Raw genomic sequence first — 5,731 nt, 5'->3', positions numbered from 1 at the left:
GTGATCACCACCATCCATCGAAAATGTAAATGGGAGTCCATGTTGATGAAACCTCCCTGAATTCCCTCACTTTTCTCTCACCCGCTGGTTTCACACAAAAATCCACGCACACTGGCAACCAAGTATTTTTTTATTTATAATTGACAAAAGATATTTTTAACTATATGGTTATATAACTAAAGATGATACAGAGGTCTCTGGAACATGATCATAAAACCCTTTAATGTATATAGACATTTAAGCTATTTTTCAAGATAATAAAGGGTAGTGGCAACGTATTTTACGTGTGTTCTCATATGTTCTTTTCTTGTCACAAGGACAGACCAAGAGGCCTTAAGCCACATTTCGTCATCACAATTCTTTCAATTTTATAAGACAAAGCTTATCACGCTGTACAGTCAATTTTAAACATATCCACAGAAAATTAAGTTAATTTCCATCATCACAATTCTTTCAACTTTGTAAAAATAAAGCTTATCACTTATAGAGTCAATTTTAAACATATCCACAGAAAATTTGTTTAATATGCAAAACTTAATATATACTGTATTATATATATATATATATATATATATATATATATATATATATATTGGTAAATATATATATATAATGTTATATATATATATATATATATATATATATATATATATATATATATATATATATATATACACGAGTATGTTGTGACTGTTTGTTAGTCTGCGTTTATGAGTGTATACAATGCCCCATTCTTATGTAACTAATATTGCACTTGATTTCTATTTTATACAAAAAAGAAGAGTGTGAAGAAATAAAACCTAAAGTGTTCATTTATAAATGGGAACGAATGAGTTCCTGTTTCTCCGTACATAGACATGCATATATAAATATGGAGTATCTGTCTATGCATATAATTTAGCAAAGTAAATGGATAAATTAAAAAAAGTAAGATATATGTTTATGTCTTCATAGGGAAGAGTTGTTATGAGCAGAGTTCTCCTGAAGAATTAAGAGTGCTTTTGTAAATCATGCCACAGAAGGAGTCCGTGAGATTTAGTAAATTTATTCAGGAACGAAATTGGAAATTGTTATAAATATTTTTCAATGAATGCTATTTAAGTCGCCTCCCGTCCTTTCGTAGGCATCATCCCAAACAACGATAATGTATAAAATCCGTTGTTTTATGGAAGGTTCAATATTTCATGCCAATTCGCTGGCACTTGCGTCGCTGTTGACGTTGTTTATATTGTATGAGAGCTACATCATAACTTCCCAGTTTCTCTGCACCGGATTCCCAATCTATTTGCTTAAGACAAGTCTGTAGTGATTACACTAATACGGAGCGTTTACCAAAAGCTTCGCCTGTGATTGCTGTGTTGTCTATTCAGATGTCACAGCAACAACTATGCATGTAATGAAAGTATAGGATATATCTAGTATATGCATAGATGTGTAATATATATATATGTATATATATATATATGTATATATTATATATATATATATATATATATATGTGTATATTATAAATATTCCTGTTGACTTCTCTTCCTTGTTCTTAATCTAAGAATAAAAATTTTCCTTGTTAAAGTTAGAGGGCAGACAATGTTGGCTGTTAGCATGCGAAGAAGCGAGCAGGGAAATTATATTTTCAAATACTAATTTACCCCTAACGTGGTGAGACTTGTTTTAGGGGTCGTAGAGGATGCAGTTTTGCTGAAAGACCTTAGTTATTCTTGTTCATGATAAACCCAATTTCCTTTACTCTGTGTACTGATGAGACTATTGTCATATCAGGTAAATACAGAAAGGCGGATTTAGAGGCAAACAACAGACGATGCAATATGCCTTGACTCTCAATCAGTGTGCACAGCGTCCGGACGATAAAATAGCTTACGTCCAAACATCCTTTGTTTTTCAAATTTGTTGAAACTGAGGAGAAATTTGAAAAATTACAAATTTACCAAGGAATCTTATGCAACTGATCACCGCATTGTTTCTAAAATTGAGCAGTAAGTCTGAAATGATAATAATTCCAGTTCTCTTTTTCCTTCTATGTAACATTGATTTTTAGGGAGCGGTAATTAATATGCAAGCTGCTGTTAGCTCATGTAATAATTAACATTTTATTTTACTTTTTTTTATTGTAACTATGTTCCAGGATGTTTGCTGAAAAAATATGTGGTTACTTCCTAGACTCCAATCTTTGTTAACGCTAGTGTTAACTGGAATGATCCAAACGAATAATGGGCCAATGTCCTAACCAGTTAATTTTAGCCTTAATTAACAGAATTTTAATTTCTTAGGTAAAACCAAGGTACAACATAAAAGCTCAATTAACTAACCAGTGAAACATTTTCTAAATGACCCACAACAGTATATAAATCAATAAAGTTTTGGAAACTTTACTACAGGTTGAAGATATTATGGATAGTTTATTTCTTTATGATAATATCAATATTCGGAATATATATTTTTAAAACAGTATGTAGGACCTAGGTTATCTTTTAGACCTTTGAAGATGTGAAAAGATGCCTGGACTCTCACTTCAGTGAACTGTTGTGGTGAAATTTATTTTCTGTGAAACAACCAACATCTTATAAGGCAATGGAATCATGATAGGTGACTTATATAAATAAATATGTTTCATGTATATCTGTGTTCTGGAATGGTAAAAAATTATTTCATCTTGGTGTCCAGAATCAGTGAGACTGGTAACTCGATAATGGTGCAGGAATGCCCTCTTAAAAATCTCAATTCTTTCGTGCAGTTGATATGTAAAAGTACCCCCAATTCAGAAGCTGTTTGAAAACTCTACGTGGGTATAAACGATGAAATCGAACCCAAGTTAGCTATTGTGAAGGAATGTTTGAAACTATGCAGTAAAGGAAATCTTTTCATACAATATAAAAATAAATGTATAAATTTTTAAGAATATGACATATGTATATTGACGGAAATATATATGTGTATATATAAACATATGAATAATGTATAACAAGCATAAATATAAATAATGGGAAATTCCTAAGGCATAATGTATCCCGACGTGGATTTGATATATAAATATTGATATTATATATATATATAAGATATAATAGTTAATAAATAGTATATATATAGATTTTTTAAATGAAACTATAATTTTCTATTATTTTTCTTTTAGATGGTCTCGTGATAAGACGTGTTTTTTCATGAACAAACCACAAATATAGTGTCTCATTTATTCCACTACCAGATTGTGAATATTCAAGTTACATCTTCTGGAGTCAAAGCATTTGAATGTCTTTCCTTTGTAATGAGAAATATTCCAGATATATTTGGTTTTGCCAAGTTTTTATACTCTATTGGTTCATCAGGGTAATATATATATAGCATAAATATATATATATATGCGCCGATATATGTTGAAGTCCTTTTACTCCAAGATATATCTTTTACTATATTTCTTATATATATATATATATATATAAATATATATATATATAAATATATATATATATAAAACAGGCTATATGTACAATATCTCAGGACAAGGTGAAAGGAGATAGTCGGTCATCTGTAGGTGATATTTATTTGCCGACGCGTTTCGTAACACATTGTTACATCATCAAGGCTAAAATTTTGAAAATTTACAAATTAAAATACATGGAATAAGACTAACGACTTCAGAGTCTCAACATGCTATATAAATATACAAGAAACAATTTATAAAAGCACCTGCTAGACTAAAGGTTGAGGACTGAATGACTAAAGGGAAAGAAAGCAGCAAAGAAAACTGGCTCCAAAACCAGATACAACTGAACAGAGGTTAAATGTGTGAGTTCAACAGGAACTAGCTGTTTATGAATAACGATTCCAAAATTAGCAATTCGTGTGGATGACTTATTTGGCCCAAAACAGAGAAGTCAGAATAATCAATACTTGTATTACATATATTTGAGATGATTTCTGATAGAGTTAATTCTGGATTGGACAATTGCAACCAGTACGGTGACTAACACCTTTATGTGAATCTGCTCTGACCCTCAGCAATCGTTTAGTCGATCCCACGTAAGTCCCAAATTACATCTGGGCAAATATTTATATCACGACCGACGATTGACATTATTGCCATGATTCTATCCTTAAATTTAAAAGGGACCCTATTGTAAGTGGATTTTTGACTATTAAAATGACTTGCAACATGTTAAAAATGTTTTCTATTGCAGACTTCAGATTACTTCTAAATTTATCGTCTAGGACGTATGGGATAGCTATAGATCAGTTTCTTCCAGAAATTGCTGTACTTATAACAGCCGAAGTGAGATAGTTTCTATTTAAATTCTTGCAGTGTTTGGAAGAAAACATGAGATGGAAACCAATTATCATAAAATATTTCAGGCCCAGAAAATTATTTCTTTATGATAAGAGTCCCAAGAAGAGCGTTAGAGTATAAGCCCCTTGGAGCTTTTAAAATTGAATTTAGTTTAAAAATAATAAAAACAAGCACTATAAAAAGCTTTGAACCCAGACCAGTAAAGTCTTTTTCTAAAAACGGAAGTGTTAAAACTGTCATTATGTCGGAACACCAAAACATCCAAGAATGGTAATTGATTATTGTCCTCTCTTTCCTTAGAAAAGACTTAATATTCGGATGTACTTCGTTAATGTACGAGAAAGAACTGATCAGCATGAAAAGCTGATTTGAAAAAGAACGAAGGTGTCATCGACAAACCGTTTTTACAAGAGGATAAAGCTAAGATAAATTTTCCAACATGCTCCTCAGGGGAGCATGAAAATGTTGGAAAACGTGAGACCCTAGAGGTGATCCCCCATTGCCATAAGTACAGTACCACGGAAAAACTCTATGCAGCTATCCCATACGTCCTAGACGATAAATTTAGAAGTAATCTGAGTCTGCAATGAAAACATTTTAACATGTTGCAAGTCATTTTAATACAAAAATCCACCACAATGGGGTCCTTTTTAAATTTAAGGGATAGAATCTGCACAATGCAATCGTCGGTCGTATATAAATATACTTGCCCCAGATGCAATTTGGGGACTTACGGGATCGACTAAACGATTGCTGAGGGTCAGAGCAGATTCACATAAAGGTGTTAGTCACCGTACAGGTTATGCAGATTGTCAATCCAGAATTTTCTTAATATCAGAAATCATTCAAATATATGTAATACAAGTATTGATTATTCCGATTTCTCTGTTTTGGGCCAAAAAGTCATCCACACGAATTGGTTAATTTTGGAATCGTTATTCATAAAACAGCTAGTTCCTAAGTTGAACTCACACCACCTCTGTTCAGTTGTATCTGGCTTGAGCCAGTTTCTTTGCTGCTTTCCTTTACCCTTTTAGTCATTCAGTCTTCAACCTTTTAGTCTAGCAGGTGCTTGTTATGAACTGTCTTGTTTTTATGTATATTTATATAGCATGTTGAGACTCTCAAAGTCGTTAGTCTTATTCCATGTATTTTTAATTTGTAAATTTTCTTTTTAGCCTTGATGATGTAACAAAGTGTTACGAACGCGTCGGCAAATAAATATCACCTACAGAAAGACCACTATCTCCTTGTCACCCTGTCCTGAGATATGCTGTGGCCTGCTTGCATAACTACTTCTATTTTCTATATATATAACATATATATATATATATATATATATATATATATATATATATATATACTATATATATATATATATATATATATATATATTATATGTTATATGTGTGTGCATGTACTATATACTAT

Source organism: Macrobrachium rosenbergii, chromosome 32 (genome assembly GCF_040412425.1).
Source record: "Macrobrachium rosenbergii isolate ZJJX-2024 chromosome 32, ASM4041242v1, whole genome shotgun sequence".
Classification (NCBI taxonomy): Eukaryota; Metazoa; Arthropoda; class Malacostraca; order Decapoda; family Palaemonidae; genus Macrobrachium; species Macrobrachium rosenbergii.
The sequence above is the reverse complement of the archived record's forward strand: the minus strand, read 5'-3'. Positions refer to the sequence as shown.